Source organism: Pongo abelii, chromosome 19 (assembly GCF_028885655.2).
Source record: "Pongo abelii isolate AG06213 chromosome 19, NHGRI_mPonAbe1-v2.0_pri, whole genome shotgun sequence".
NCBI lineage: Eukaryota > Metazoa > Chordata > Mammalia > Primates > Hominidae > Pongo > Pongo abelii.
In genome coordinates, this window is record NC_072004.2 from 28,395,802 (window position 1) to 28,413,746 (window position 17,945).

Consider the following 17,945-nt stretch of genomic DNA (forward strand, 5'->3'; position numbering starts at 1 on the left):
ATTTAAACAACCGATTTTCTACACTGGCCATAAATATCAATCAGGCAACAATTAGATCTTCTATGAAGCACACTCTTATGATGTGTAACTATCTTCGGTGCTTGCTCTTTATACTCCCAGAATACACATACCATGTAAGCCTACAGAAGATACTTAAAGTCAGGTATATTGGAGCTATGAACTAAAGTTTAATTAAGCTCATGTTTCCCTTCTTTCAATAATTATTGTCTTACATAGTCTATTGTTCAATGTCTGAAATCCTTTGCTTCATATAGTACTTTAAGTTTTATAACTTTTACAACAGAAATTGCCTCAATACTTGTTACTCCATCACAGTTAAACTGTAGTATATTTTTATGGAATTCAGCTAGAATATTTAGTATCCTCATATCATTAGTTTATATTTAAACAAGTACCTACATTTACATGGATATAAACATGCAACTAAATTAATATTGATTCATTGATATGATTATCAACATGAGCCTCAGGGACAGCCAGGCCATATTGTACTTTGTGCCCATTACAAATGGCAGCCCTTACAATATCATACACCTGTGACAAAGTCTTTGGCAAGTGGACAGGATGTCGTATTGTGTGTGTGTGTGTTTACTGCCTTTAAGCTGTTGTGCCTGTGCCAGACAATATGTATATTAACTTTTACGGCAATAATTCCACTGGCATATAGAAGAAATCACTTGTTTTTATTTGGTATCCATCTTAGGAAGTTGTATTAGTATGTTTATAAGTAGTTAATGCTTTCTACTTCCAATTGGCTGATACAATAAGGCTTTATTGTAACCTTTTCCAAAGGTGTTCTCTGATACATTTTTCAACAAATCATATTAACAAGGGAATTACATACATTTTAATTTTTTCTGGAAGCTTACCCAGAGAAGTTTGTTAATGTTGAGTGATGTGTAAATATCTAAATTTATTCATATCTACATCAATTCCACAACTAGCAAATACAGCTTTAAATATTATCTGTAGAAATGTATATTTTCTGAAATAAAAATTTTTGTGATTTTACAAGTGTGAATCAAAACAATGTGAGATTAAGGTTTAGCTTGCTTAAATTTAACTCTCTGATGGTACTAGAGCTTTGGAAAGAAACGTAACAACTCCCCTTTTTAGAATATTTCAAATCAGATCCAGGAGATATTCTTGCTCTTTCACAAAGCAGATAATGGTTTCAGGTTTTTTTGATATTATGGACTACTAGCCTCAACTGAGAATAAGCTTTCCTTTTCCCTGTCCCCTAGTTTTCTTAATTTTTCCCTATTTATACTATCTGTTCTTTTATTTCAATATAATTCTTCCATTAGCTTTCAGGTCTACCACGTAAGACTGCAATATGTATCCTTAATATTTTACCACTTCACGAAAAACCTTGGAGCACTATAATTGTCCTGTCCACAAATATTGATGGTAAAGTATCTTTAAAACACAATGTGGATAAAAATATAGAAAGTTCTTTCCTTCTCAAAGGGGTGATAAACTGCCTTGGAGGGCAAATGTAATCTGGAGTCATTTTATTAAGGCAGTGTTTAAAAACAAACACAAATTGAATGGGTTTAGCCCTAAGACAGAGCAAGCAATTTCCTATTTGTGACACCAATTCTTAATATTTTATTACACACAGACTGATCATATATTCATATAACCTGCAGGCAGGAATCTGATTTTGTGACACCTTGCAAAAGACAGTTTCACTAACAGAAGAAATGTGGAAAAAATATTAACAAACTAATAATAAGACATATAAGATGAAAGTAAAAATAAATATATAAGGTTTGAGGTAAAAAATCTGTTTACATTATGTTAAAAGACTTTGAGATGATAATTTTACAACCCCATATGTTAGTTTTTAATTAAAAGATAATGAAACAGAAAAGTTAAAAATGAAATTATGCACAGGCAATGTAATTGAAGTCTTGCAATTGTCCAAGCTATTATCCAAGAATTTCTGTCAACTGGACTTTATGAACCAGAGAAATCATTTGTTCTGTCTGTATTTGTGAAATATAAGGTTATATGCAATCTGTTCCAAACCACAAAAGAAAATCACTATAAACATCAGTAAGATTTTGAAATAAATCCTTGCTTTTTGGTAAGCAGTTTGTGAGAAACAACTCTTGGCTTGCTAATGGGCCATAATATACGCTGAATGGATACGAACATAATAGTTAATCCAAAGTGCCCATTAAAAACTCTAAAATACCTCTTCAACTTTGTTATATCTGCTGTGCCCAGAATAATTTATTCCATTAATAAATGTAGGTATCACTAATGCAATTTGGCTTGAGGATGTTCTGAATGCATTCTAATTTACATAAGAAACTTTCAACTTCTCGGCATGCCATCACTTGGCTGCATTGCCAGCTCTCCCACATCCACACTCATGACATCATCAGAATTCCCCTATGACCTGTTAACTGACAAGAAATACATTTCATCCTGTTAAATACATGGCGCTACAAAGTATGGTAGTTATTAATTGGAAATAGACGGTTGTGATGGTAATTCTTATATTTCAACTAATTTATTTTTCCTCCCTCTCCCTTTAGAATATGCATCATTTGAAGTTTTTCAAAGCAGATGCCTTGACAGAATTAGAAATTTTCAAGATTTATTAGGGGAAATTCTGAAGAGAATGAAATGGTAGATAGCTTCAGTAGGCAGAGAGAGCATTCACACTGTGATACAGGTCTGACAGCTGTGAAAGTGAGAGGAGAAAATGTCTGGGAAGAACTTCAGAGTGCAGATCAGCCAAAACTGTATGGTTTCTTGAGACAAAATTTCCATAGGAGGAGTTCCCTGTTAAGCAGAAATGGTCTGAACCTAGTACTCTCACCATGTTCAGGATGTGAACCATGTTCATGTGTGAATGTGCTGCTGAAAGTAAAGCAGTTAGGTTTGTCAGTCAACTCTCCTCACTGCAGTAGGTTCCACTGAAGGAGATCTGAGCTGCACACTTCCATAAGCACCATACATAAGCTCCTTTCAGAAGGATGAAGTTGGTTACTAATGCGAGACAACGTGGCTTACCTGCTTTAAACTTCAGTGTTTTCAAGCACATCATCCAAGATCTTTTCTTCACAAGTATCAGTACATCACCCCTTTCTTATCTGAGCTATGGCCATAGAGTAGATACTTGCCAAAGCTGTAACTAATTATCTTTGTAACACTATTAACTCTGACCATTAGATCCCCTCTGCGATTTTCAGCATTTGTGTGTTCTTGTTGGACAAAATTAAGAGATCTTCAAATGCTGCCATGATGGCATTCTGACTTTCATATTCTGCCCTGAGCTGACAGCTGGGTACCCTGGTATGTTTACTTTCTAGAGTTTCCATAATTTACAGTAGTAAACTTATTCCACATTGCTTCATTGTCCCTCATATCTCTCAATTGTTAGAACTATTGCATAAGTCAGTGAATCCTAATTTAGCTGGAGCTTATCCCTATTTATTACAAGTAGGAGTCTCCACAATTGTGAAGATACATCATGAGGAGTTATCAATACTCCGAATTTCTACCAGCAATTGTTTACTACTTTATCAGTTGTTTTGTTGATAAGTTATCTAATTCCAGAATATTTTACAGAATCTTTGTCTACTTTTTTAGATTGTTTCTTATACCAAATAGACCATCTCTTATTGTTTAGATTCCCACAGAAACAGGACCAGAGACAAAAATTCAATTGCAAGTGGGTTATTTGGGAAGTGATGCCAGGAAATACTGGTAGGAGCGGAAAAATGAAAGGAGAGAGATGTGTGCATTATCAAGCTAGTTACCCATATGGGCAACTAGAGCTTGATATTCCTAGGGAGTTAGAGGGCGGTGTACAATAAGGGCTTTCTAGTTATTCCACCATAGAAGTGAGGAAGCTGTGGTATTATTTACCAACTCTGTCTGTAATTGTTCATTTGTAGCTACTGCCATTGTCTATACCACTTCAGCATTTTTGACACTCATGTACTTAAAAAACAACTTTCTGTGACCAGAAAAATGACTTCAGGAAAAGCATTACAAGAGTTCGTATCATAAAACTTCTAGTGTGCAAAAGTAAATGCTAATGAGAATGTGCTGAGCACCAACAGAATTGTCAACAGATTATGATAAAAAAATTTAAAAGTAATGTCTGTAATACAGAAAAGAGAGGCAAAATAGTAAAAACTGAAATGCATGCATGCTTCATCTATTCCAAAAGTTGGAAACATTATCGTAAATAAAATAAGCCAGACACAAAGGATAAATATCATATGATTCTGTTTACATGAAACACCTACAATAGGCAAATTCATAGAAGCAGAATATAGATTTGAAGGTACCAGAGGAAGGAATTGGGAGTAATTGCTTAAGGGGTAGAAAGTTTCTATTTTAGATTATTAAAAAAACTGAAACAGATAGTGGTGATGGAAACACAATATTGTGGACTTATTTAATGGCACTAAATGATACACATAGAAAGGCTAAACTAGCATTTTTTAATGTTATATATGTTATAAGAAAAAGTCAATATAAAGTTCATGACCAGCCTGGCCAATATGGTGAAACCCTGTCTCTACTAAAAATACAAAAATTAGCTGGGCATGCTGGCAGGAGCCTGTAGTCCCAGATACTCAGGAGGCTGAGGCAGGAGAATTGCTTGAACCCAGGAGGCGGAGGTTGCAGTGAGCCGAGATCGTGCCACTGCACTCCAGCCTGGGTGACAGAGTGAGACTCCATGTCAAAATAAATAACTTAATTAATTAAGATAAATAAATAAAAATAAATAAAATAAAAAATAAATTTAAAAAAAAATGATAAAGGTCATCACAATTCAAAGGACAGGAAAACATAAATGAAAGAGTACATGTTGTGAATGAGGAAAAACAATTGGGATTTTCAATATTTTGGGTGGTTATAAAATAACAGTGTGACACTTTATGAAAAGAAATAGACATCTCTGATAAAGGAAAACCTCAATATCTCATTTCCAAGTTTGTATACAAGAAACCTATGCAAAGAGTTATGCAAGGAGAAACTTGGATCCGTACTGTTTGCAAATTTGTTTCTGATAGTGCAGACTGAAAACAACCTAAATATACACTAATATGGGACTGAATATTTTATTTTTGGTTCATTCAAACCATGGAATTGTTTAAATATGTTGAAGTGAATAAGCTTTGTGAATAAACCTCAGGAATATAATTAAGTGAAAATAGCCAGAATGATGAAAATCATATTACAATTCTGGGAAAAATTAAATATTTTGAAAAATCTTATAATATAATTGATAAATAGGGTTATATATGTCAAATGTTTTAAAAAGTGACCAAAAATTAATTCTAACTACAAAATAGAAATACAAAGATTCAAAGAGGCTCCTTTATACTGCAAATGTTCATTTTTAAAATAAAGAATTTAAAACAAATAGGATTACATATTAATATTCTTTTAATATGATGTTGGTTAATGCATGTTCATTATACTTTAAAGTTACTTTTTTCTGAATGCTTGCCTTTTTTATAAAACAGATTTTTATATTAATTATAGCCTGTACTTTTAATCGGAATTAATAACCCCCTTTTCAATTAGTTTATTATGACTTCAATTACATTGCCTTTGCATAATTTTATTTTTAACTTTTCTGTTTCATTATCTTTTAATTAAAAACTAACATACGGGGTTGTAAAATAATCATCTCAAAGTCTTTTAACATAATTTAAACAGTTTTTTACCTCAAACTTTATATATTTATTTTTACTTTCATCTTATATATCTTATTATTAGTTTGTTAATATTTTTTCCACATTTCTTCTGTTAGTGAAACTGTCTTTTATTTGCCTGTGATAGGCAAAGAAGACGGGCACGTCTTCATGTCTTCTTGAGATCTGTGCCATTTGTAGGGCTCAGAAATTGTCACTGCTCCTGAAAGCATGATGAGAGGCGTATGCTATATAATCTGTGCCTAACATGGGTATGTTTCTAATACTTGTGGTACTTTTTCTTTTTTCTTTTCTTTTCTTTTTTTCTCTTATTTTCTTTCCTTTCCTTTCTTTTCTTTTTTTATTTTTCCCTTTTCCTTTCTCCTTTTCTTTTATTTTCTCTTCTTTTTTTTTTTGGTAGAGTTGTAGTTTCACCATGTTGCCCAGGCTGGTCTTAAACTCCTGAGCCCAAGCGATCTGCCCTCCTCGGCCTCCCAAAGTGCTGGGATTACAGGTGTGAGCTACTGTGCCCAGTGTTGCCTGTGATACTTTTAAAATTTGTTTCAGCTAACAAGGAATACATTCTGATTTAATTTACAATATTGTTTCCTATTAATGTTTAAGGATTTTTACCTCAACTGTGAGTAAGTAAAAGTGTCCACTTCTGTAGTTGACCCTTAAGCTGGTATTCATCTTTATCATCTCTTTCCCACATCATTCACTGTAGATTTTGCTTATTCTCACACAGCCTTTTATGTAAATTAATTCACCTACAAGGTTGGATAATACAGCCCTGTGCCATTGTTTCCAATGGTCTCTTCAATGGCCCCGTAACTTTTAACATTCAAATAGAAGTGCCAAGAGACACCCCAGAGAATAACAGGTTTCAGACATACTCCTCCCTATGTACATTGTTATCATGAGTGCGAGCTCCGCATAATTACCAGGCCTGACTCCTCCCATTGATAAACAACTTTTTTATCCCTCCTTGAGCAGCAGCATGAGGAGTCCATGTGGCAGTTATTGCTTCACCGCATTCTGCCCCCGCCGGAAGTACCACTGACTTCCCCAGGAATCAGGCTTTCCAACTCACCAGAGTATAAAACTGTGAAAATATGAAGCATAGTTGCAATACTGCTAAGAAAAGCCATTTGTACTTTCTTCCACCCCTTCCTTTTTAGACTTACATAATTTAACTCTGTGGAACACAACACATAAAGTGGCCACTGATTCAATGCAGAACGCTGCCTCTGAGGTGATGCCTTAGCTGAGCAATCCATAGGCCATTCCAATATTCTATCAGAAGAGCTCCTTCCAGTCATAGAGTATTTAATACTTCAAGTGATCTTTCACTCACTAAGCACCTAATTGACTGTGAAAAAATATTACTCTGAGGCCATGCGTGTAGGGTCCCATGTTATGAATTATTCATTAGCTTATTAGAGGTTGTGTTAGAAAAATGCAAAACTCTCAGATAGCGATACTGTCAAGGAACATATTAGGGAAATAAACTCATATCCAGATTATGCATAATTTCTGATAAGAATAAATAACTCATCCTCCAGGGTAGAAGGGATTGATTATTATTATTATTATTTTTTTTTGAGACGGAGTCTCCCTCTGTCGCCCAGGCTGTAGTGCAGTGGCGCGATCTCGGCTCACTGCAAGCTCCGCCTCCCAGGCTCACGTCATTCTCCTGCCTCAGCCTCCCCAGTAGCTGGGACTACAGGAGGCCGCCGCGAAGCCCGGCTAATATATTTTTGTATTTTTTAGTAGAGACGGGGTTTCACCATGTTAGCCAGGATGGTCTCTGTCTCCTGACCTTGTGATCTGCCCGCCTTGGCCTCCCAAAGTGCTGGGATTACAGGCCTGAGCCACCGCGCCCAGCCAAAGGGATTTATTGTAATCAACATAGCAGTGAGTGACGGGCATATCTTCTTGAGATCTGTGCCATTTGTAGGGTTGAGAATTGGTCACAGCTCCTGACAGGATGATGACAGGAATATGCTATGTGATCTGTGCCTAACATCCCTCAACATTAGCATTACTGCACTCTTCATGAGCCTAGAAGTTAAGTCTAAAGTGGCAGAGGATAGAAACTAGTTGACATCATTGGCTATGTTCCTAACAAGTGTCGAGTGCCTCCTCTGATGCAGATACTTTGTGGGGTCCATTGATGTGAGACCCAAAGTTTTGCACATTTTGTGCTCACTTCCTGTGTCCATCCAGATGCCTCTTCCCCAGACTTCAATATATCCGATTTTCTAATGCTCTTTTCATGACTCTTATCAACAAGCCAAGCCACTTAATGCTTTACAGCAGTCCGCATACCTGGGCCAGATTTCTTGGGTCACTTTACACCTTTTTACGCTCATATCAAGTGGACAACAAAGAGTAATGCTTGTAACATTACTTGCTGAGAGGATTCACTTCGTTAATGTATTTCAGAACCACATCCTCTGACTTGTGCAATATTACAATTGCAGTCTATTTTCATCTCATTCCAACATATCAAGTTGACCCATATGTAAACTGGGACCAATTATATTTCCTCTTCTATGAGATGATTTTAAGAAACATCCCCTCACCCATAAGGTTATAGACATGAGCTGAGAGAAGTGGTCAATGCAACAATAGGCAATGCATGCAGGGTCTCATGTTATGAATTATTCATTAGGTTACTAGGGATTGTGTTAGAAAAGTGCAATGTGCCTTCTTAAACCTGATAGCAAACTGTCATTTTAGTTATTTGATAGATTGCTACTGTACCTGATAAGTTTAGCAGATTCAATAATGCTAAAGGGTAGTTCCAGTCACATCATCACTCAATTTCTACAGGTACTCAATCGCTGTTAGTATCAGGTAGTTAATAGAATTCTAAGATAACCTTCAAGATTCTTGTCTCCAACCCTGTACACACCCTGTACATCTTCTCCCCTTGGTTGTAGGAATTCCCTGTGAAAATGATGGAATTTCATTTCTGTGATAAGGCAATGTTATATGGAAAGGTGAAAGGATTTTGCATATGCAATTAAAGTCCCAAATCAGTTTATTTTTAGTGAATTGAAAGGAAGACTATTCTGGGTGGGTAAGAATCAGTTTGGTGCAAGATGTTAAAAGAGGGGCTGAGATCATTGCTCATCTGAGAATGGTTATCCTGCTGGCTTTAAAGAGAAGTTTCTATATTGTGAGGGGGATAGATGGATAGGAATAGAAAATGTCCTTTAGGCATTGTGAACAACCTCCATGAATGGCCAGTTAAGAAAATGGAGACCCCAATTCTGCAATCAAAAGAACTAAATTATACCAACAGCCTAATGAGCTCACAAGAGGGCTATGAACTCCACATAACAATGCAGCCTGGCTAACACCTTGATTTCTATTTTGTGAGACCCTGACCAGAGAATCTAAGGCAGTTTATCTGGACTTCTGACGTACAGAAATTGAAGCAATAAATAGGCATAGCTTTACCCTGAAAATTTGGAGAAAGTGTGTCTTGCAGCATATAAAACTAATATAGATCATTAGCACACTAGAGGCTTCTTTTCTAATATCATGGAGTCTGTTCACTATTGAAGCAGATATTGCCCAGGGGATGAAGTTTTCATTTAAAAAATTCTCATTATCACATCTTCTTACTGTCACATTGCTTTTGCCCAGTTCTCTATCATCTTCCTTCCTTCTTTTTGTTCTATATATCTCTTACACTTTACTTTGTATTTCATTTTCCCTTGTTTGAGATAAACTTTTTGATTTATCTTTCAGCTCACTAGTTGTATTGTTTCTCAATTCATATATTTGAAGCTACTTACCAGATACCAGAGATTACATGGTATCTCTGAGACTTTTATTTAAAGTGAATCACGTGGTGTAGCAATAGAAAGAGAATGAAGGCAAGCAATGGAGATCCAATTGGTAACTGCAGCGTAAGCCTTCACTTGGGCCAGTCTTACAAGCTGCACTGTATTGAGACTAGCTTGAATGATCAATATTTATGTAAAGAATCTTGGATTTGAGAGAACACATCTAAAAATCTCTCTCATTCACTCCGTGGTCAAACAGGCTTATTAAACTGAATAGGGTAATTACAAAGCAACAGTAAAGAGACTAACTAGGTGTCACAAGAAAAATTTCAGACATTGAAAAGTATACCATAAATGCCACTGCCCTTATCTTAGCCAAGAATAAAACCAACAAACCAACAATCAAACAAAGAAAGGTATCTAGGCATCCCCAGAGAAAGAGACAGAGTTTTTGTCAGCCAGCCTGAAATTAGTTCTACTTCTATATTAATCCTCCCACCTACCAGATTACTCTGCTCAGTCTTCTACTAAACTCATCTCGTAGTTGTATTTTGCACTACTTACTACTGATATTTTTAATTGCAATTTTTTGTCAAAACTTTCCAAATTATTTCCCTTTTGGTGTGTCTTCTCTATTATCTTGAACATATTAGTAACAGTAATTTAAAATTCTTTCAATTCTCAACAACCCAATCTCCTGCAGATGTGCTTTAATTAACTATTGTTGCTCTTCAGTTTTGGTCAGTAGAATACATCTTTTAGCATGGCTCTGGCTCATAATTTTTTATTGCATAATTGGCAGTGAAGATGAAAAATTGTATAGAATTTGGAAAGTGATGTTTCCAAAAAAGACACTTTATGTTTTAAAGCGGATACCAGCCTATCTTCCCAATTTTGTACAAAGTGGGCATTTGGGTTTGTAAGGTCTGTTATTTTATTCTTTTTTTTAATTAATTAATTAATTAATTATTATTATACTTTAGGTTTTAGGGTACATGTGCGCAATGTGCAGGTTAGTTACATATGTATACAAGTGCCATGCTGGTGCGCTGCACCCACTAACTCATCAAATAGCATTAGGTTTATTATTTTTCTTTTTGCTTCATTTTTTCTTTACATTCTTAACCATACATCTTTCAAACTCTTGGTCAGCAAACTACCGTAGGTCAATTTTTTTTCTCCTGCTTCTGATGCCTTTGTTACTTTTATACAAATGTTAGGCACTGAGTTTAGAAACATGACAGGAAATTTTGAGGGACTTAATGATGTTAATTTACTCTAGTAATAAACTTTTGCTTTAAGCAAATTGTTGTTGTAAAGGTGTTGTATCCACCTGAATCTGTGATTAATCTCACTGTGAAGATTGGATATTTCAAGTATACCTTTTACAAGATGTACTCCTGATGAGGCCCAAATGAAAGCCGAAAATGCTAGTTAGGTCTCATGTTTCTTAGTGGAGATTGAAGTCCAACTTTTTCACCCTTGCCAGCCTCATATGAATACCAAGAGCTACACTGTCTATCTCAGCAACTCTCATGCTATTTTCCAATAGTCACACATTGTTTGGGGAAAACAGACAAAAAAAAATGTGCTCACTTCTTTAAGCTTCTCTTCTTTGCTTTCACCTTCATCATAAACCCTTGTTGCTTCCTTTGATTGCCAATCTCTTTATACAAATTTTAAAATATTTTGTATACATAGTCTATTTACCTTGAATAAGTGTTGGTATAAAACAAACTATACTTTCATTTATAATTCATTTCATTTAGAAAATGAATAAACTATTAATGACCTTCAAGAAAATGTTATCTATTATACATGTACTTAAAGCCCTAAAAATAGAAAAAAACAAAGTAAATAAGCAGAAAAACATTTGAAAATATAGTGGCCAAAAATTTCCAAAATATGTTGTAAAATATAAACCTACAAATTAAAGTGTACACAAATCAACAATGATTACACAGAACTCCTTAAGCCCTCCAAATGGCTGAACATAAAACATGAAAAAGGCATTTTAGGAGCAGTCAAATTTTTTAAATGATGTTTTACATAGAAGATAAAAATAACAAACATTATAGTTGACTTCTCATTAGAAACAGTGGTGGTTGGAAGAAGATGAAATAATATATTTTTTTAACTATGTAAAGTAATAAAATACATTATCCACTCAATTTCACGTCAACATAAAATCCCTTTAGAGAAGGGCATTTTAACCTAAAATGCCAATTTTATTAATTAAATTTGAGATAATTTACTAACTGTAAACCTATACTATTGGACATAATAAAGGAAAATTATCATGCTGAAGGGAATCGACATAAAAGAAAACTTGAATTGACATAAGAAAAAGAACATCTTATGTAGTAATGTGTCAGTATATATAAAAGATCATATACAGATAGAAAGATAGGTAGATACATAGATAGATAGATAGATAGATAGACAGATAGATAGATAGATGCATAGATACATAGATAGACAGATGATAGATAGATAATCTTTCCGTTAGTTCAAAATCAAGACATAAATTAAAAATATACATCACTGACTTCTGGTTCCAAAATGGTAGCAGAGAAGCAGGTTGGCTTCACTCCCTCCGACAGAAAACCAAAGGCAAATCTACATCACAGACACTATCACCAGTAATATTTCAGAAGCCAAATATGGTTCCTGGGGCTACAGAGAAGTTAAAAAACAAACAAACAAACAAAAACCCCCAAAACTCTGAGCAGATAGTAAGAGAGAATCAGACTTCCAGATTTACAATGATGCTTCCCTGACTCTTCGCTACACAAAGTGTGTAAAAATTTTCCATCAACTTATGGTTTCTATGTGAATAAAACAAACAAAAAACACTAATAGACAAAAATATTTGAAGGTATAAAACACATTGGTAAAATTAAGTACATGGACAAACCCAGAATAGTCTAATACCATAATTATGATGTGCAATCCATTTATAACTGTAGTATGAAGTGCAAAAGACAAATCTATTACAAAATAATATTTAATATTAACCTATTCAGAGATAGACAATATAAAATATATAAATTGAGGCAAAATAAACTCAAAATGTGAGGGGAATGAAGATAATGTTTAGAGGGTATTTTTATTGTTTTTGTATTCTTATCTGTGTTATTTCAGAAAAGATCATCTCTTTAAAAACTTTAAAAAAATTTAATAGCTTTGTGGGTACAAGTGTTTTTTGGTTACATAGATGAATTGTATAGTGATGAAGTCTGAGATTTTAGTGCACCCTGAGAAGTGTCCATTGTACACAACATATAGTTTTCTAATCCCTTACCCCACTTCACCCTCTCCCTTCTGAGTTTCCAAAGTTCATTATATCACTCTGTATGCCTTTGTATACCTATAGCTTAGCCCCCATTATAAGTGAGAACATGCAATATTTGATTTTCCATTCCTGAATTACTTCACTTAGAAAATGGCCCCCAGCTACATCCCAGTTGCTACAAAAGAAATTATTTTGTTCTTTTCTATGGTTGAGTAGAATGCCACAGTGTATAAATACTACATTTCCTTTATCCACTTATTGGCCAGTGGGCACTCAGATTGGTTTCATATCTTTACAATTATGAATTTTGCCAAAAATTACATGTGCAGATGTCTTTTTCATATAACTTTCCCTTTTGGTAGATACCCAGTAGTGAGATTGCTGGACCAAATGATAGATCTACTTTTAGTTCTTTAGGACATCTCAGTACTGTTTTCCATAGAGGTTGTACTAATTTACCTTCCCACCACCAGTGTATAAATGTTTCCTTTTCACCACTTCCATGCCAACATCTATTGTTTTTTGACTTTTTAATAATGGTCATTCTTGCAAAGGTAAGGTAGTATCTTATTGCAGTTTTAATTTGCATTTCCCAGATGATTACTGATTTTGAGCACTCTTTCATATGTTTGGTGGCCATTTGTATTTCTTCTTTGGAGAAATGTCTATTCATGGCATTTGCCTACTTTTTGATGGAATTACTCGTTTTTGTTCTTGCTGATTGTTTGAGTTCCTTGTAGTTTCTGGATATTAGTCCTTTGTCAGATGCATAGTTTGCAAATATTTTCTCTCATTCTCTGGGGTGTCTGTGTACTCTGATGATTATTTCTTTTGCTGAACAGAAGCTTATTAGTTTAATTAGGTCTCATTTATTTATTTGTGATACATTTGCTTTTGAGGTTTTAGTCATGAATTTTTTACCTTGGCCAATTTCCAGGAGAACTTTTTCTAGGTTTTCTTCTAGAATTGTTGTGATCTCAGGTCTTAGATTTAAGTCTTTGATCCATCATGAGTTGATTTTTGTATAACATGAGAGATAAAGATCCAGTTTCATTTTTCTACATGTCACTATCTGATTTCCCCAGCACAATTTATTAAATAGGGTGTCCTTTTTCTAATTTATGTTTTCATAGATTTGTCAAAAATCAGTTGTATGCATTTGGCATTGTTTCTGGGTTCTCTATTCTGTTCCATTGGTCGATGTGTCTACTTTTATATCAGTATCATGCTTTTTTGGTTACTGTAGCCTTTTAGCATAGTTTGATGTGAGGTAATGTGATGTCTTCAGATTTGTTTTTTGTTTTTTTTTTTTTTTTCATTAGGATGGCTTTGAATATTCAGAATTGTTTTTGGTTCCATGCAAATTTTAGAAATATTTTTTCTAATTCTGTGAAAAATGATGTTGGTATTTTGATAGGAATTGCATTGAATCTGTGGATTGCTTTGAGAAATATGATCATTTTTGAGATACTAATTTTTCCAATCCATAAGCCTGGGATGTGTTTTCATTTTTTCATGTCATCTATGATGTCCTTCCTCTGTAGTGTTTTGTAGCTATCTTTGTAGAGACCTTTTACCTCTTTAAGTGTATCCCAAAGTATTTTATTTTATTTTTTTTGCAGATATTACAAAAGAGATTCAGTTCTTGTTTGACTCTCAGCTTGGTCATTGGTGTATAGCAGAGCTAGTAAATTATGTAAATCAACAAACAATAATATTGGTGAACAGTGATATTTTGTCTTCCTCTTTTTCAGTTTGAATGACCGTCATTTCTTTCTCTTACTGCATTGATATCGCTAAAACTTCTAGTACTAAGTTGAATAAAAGTGATGAAAGTGGGCATCCTTGAATTGTTCCTGTTCTAAGGGGGAATACATCAACTTTTCCTCTTTCAGTATAGTGTTGGTTGTGGGTTTGTCATATATAGCTTATATTATTATTATTATTATTATTATTGTTATTATTATTATTGAGATGGAGTCTTGTTTTGTCACCCAGGCTGGAGTGCAGTGGCGCGATCTCCGCTCACTGAAAGCTCCGCCTGCTGGGTTCACGCCATTCTCCTGCCTCAGCCGGCGGAGTAGCTGGGACTACAGGCGCCTGCCACCACGCCCGGATAATTTTTTGCATTTTTAGTAGAGTCGGAGTTTCACCGTGTTAGCCAGGATGGTCTCTGTCTTCTGACCTCGTGATCAGCCCGCCTCGGCCTCCCAAAGTGCTGGGATTACAAGCGTGAGCCACCGCGCCCGGCCTAGCTTATATTATTTTAAGGTATGTCCCTTCTATGCCTAATTTGTTGAGGGTTTTTATCACAAAGTGATGCAGAATTTAATTAAATGTTTTTTCTACATCTACTGATATGATCATATAGATTTTGTTATAAATTCTGTTTATGTGATGTATCATATTTATTGACTTGTGTGTGTAAAGCCTTCTCTGTATCCCAGAGACAAAACCCAATTGAACATGGTGTATTATCTGTTTGATGCGCTATTGGATTCTGTTAGCCAGAGTTTTGTTGAGGATTTTTGCATCTATGTTCATCAAGGATATTGGTCTGTAGCTTTTTGTTGTCGTCGTTACATTCTTTCCTGATTTTGGTATCAGGGTCATACTTGGCTTCATAGAATGAGTTAAGGAGGACTTCTTTTCTCAACCTTTTGGAATAGTTTCAGTAGAATTGGTAGCAATTCTTCTTTCAGCGTGTGCTGAAATTCAGCTGTGAATTTATCTGGCCCTGGGCTTTTTGTGGTGTTGGCATTTTTTATTTTTTTTACTACTGATTCAATTTCACTGCTTGTTATTGGTCTGTTCATGGTTTCTGTTTCTTCCTGATTTAATCTAGGAGGGTTGTATGTTTCCTGAAATTTACTTATTTCCTCTAAGTTTTCCAGTTTGTGTGAAAAGAGGTGTGCATAGTAGTATCAAATTATCTTTTGTATTTCTGTGGTGCCAGTTGTAAGGTCTTCATTTTCATTTCTAATCGAGTTTATTTGAATCTTCTCTCTTATTTTCTTGATAGAGCTAGCTAATTATCTATCAATTTTTATCTTTTCAAAAAATCAACTTTTTTATTTTATTTTTGTATTTTTTGTTAACTTTTCAATTTCATTGCATTCTGCTTTGATCTTTGTTATTTCTTTTCTTATGCTAGCTTTGAGTTTTGTTTGTTCTTCTTTCTTTAGATCCTTGAGGTGTGATGTTAATTTGTCAATTTGTAATCTGTTTTTGATACAGGCATTTAGCGCTATAAGCTCTCTTCTCAGTACTGTTTCTGCTGTATCCCAGAAGTTTTGATAACTTTTGTCACTATTATCATTTATTTCAAGATATTTTTAAATTTCTATCTTGATTTAATTGCTTACCCCAAAATCATTCAGGAACAGAACGTTTAATTTCTTTGTGTTTGTATAGTTTTGATAGGTCCTTTTGCAGTTCATTTCTAGTTTTATTCCACTGTGGTCTGAGAAGATACTTGATATGATTTCAATTTTTAAAACTTCATTAAGGCACGTTTCTTGACCTATCATATGGTCTATCTTGGAGAACGTTCCAAGTGCTGATGAGAAAAATGTATATTCTGCAGTACTTGGGTGGAGTATTCTGTTTATATCTATTAGGCCCATTTGTTCTATAGTGTAGTTTACATCCATTGTTTCTTCATTGACTTTCTGTCTTGAGGATCTATCTAAAGCCATCAGGGAGTGATGAAATTCCCCACTATTATGTGTTGCTGTCTATATCATTTCGTAGGTCGAGTAGCATTTGTTTTATGAATCTGAAAGATCCAGTGTTAGGTGCATATACATTTAGAATTATAGTCTTGTTTGATTGATCGTTTTATCATGATTTAAAGACCTTTATCTTTAAAAAAACTTGTTGTTTTAAAGTCTGTTTTAGCCCATTTAAGAATGGCTACTTCTACATGCTCTTGATTTCCATTTGCATGAAATATTTTTTTTTCACCCTATTACCTTGAGTTAATATGAATCCTTAACATTTTAGGTGAGTCTCATGACCACAGAAGATAATTTGGTTTGTGATGTTTTTTATCCATTCTGCCATTCTGTTCTTTTAAATGGAGCATTCAAGCCACTTGTGTGCAATATTAATATTGAAATGTGAGGCCCTCTTTCAATCATCATGTTAATTGTTACCTAGACATTTTGCTTGCTTCATTGTGTTACTGTTTTATAAGCACTGTTTTATGTTTTCAAGAGGTTCTCTGCTGGTGCATACCATCCTTTGTTTCAAGATTTAGAACTCCTTTTAGTATTTCTTGCAGGGCTGGTCTTGTAGTAACAAATTCCCTCAGCATTTGTTTCTCCAAAACTAAGTATATTTCTCTATCATTTATGAAAATTAATTTTGCTGGATGCAAATTTTTGGCTAATAGTTATACTGTTTAAAGAAGCTACATATAATCCCTTCTGGCTTGTAAGGTTTCTGCTGAGAAGTCTGGTGTTAGTCTGATAGATTTTTCCTTTATGGATTACCTGATACTTTTGTCCCACAGCTCTTAGAATTATTTCCTTCATGTTGATGTTAGATAGCCTGAGGACTACAGGGCTTGGTAATGTTCTTTTTGCAATAAATCTCCCAGGAGTTCTTTGTGCTTCTTGTATGTGGGTATCTAAGTCTCTAGCAAGGCCGGGGACTTTTCAACCATTATTCTCTTAGATAAGTTTTCCAAATTTTTGCTTTCTCTTTTTCCTTGGGAAATCGAATTATTCTTAAATTTGGCCATTTTACATAATCCGGTATTTTTTGGAGACTTTTTTTCATATCTTTTGGTTTTATTTTCTTTATTTTTGTCTGATTGGGTTATTTTAAAAGCCTTATCTTTGAGTCCTGAAATTCTTTCTTCTACTTGGTCTAGACTATAGTTAAAACTTTCCACTACATTTTAAAATTTCATAAATGTGACTGTTGTGGGGTGGGGGGAGGGGGGAGGGATAGCATTAGGAGATATACCTAATGCTAAATGATGAGTTAATGGGTGCAGCACACCAGCATGGCACATGTATACATATGTAACTAACCTGCACATTGTGCACATGTACCCTAAAACTTAAAGTATAGTAATAAAAAAAAAAGACTTCCTGATGGAGACAACAATGTGGCTTTCAGGCCATGCTCCTCCCAGTCTGC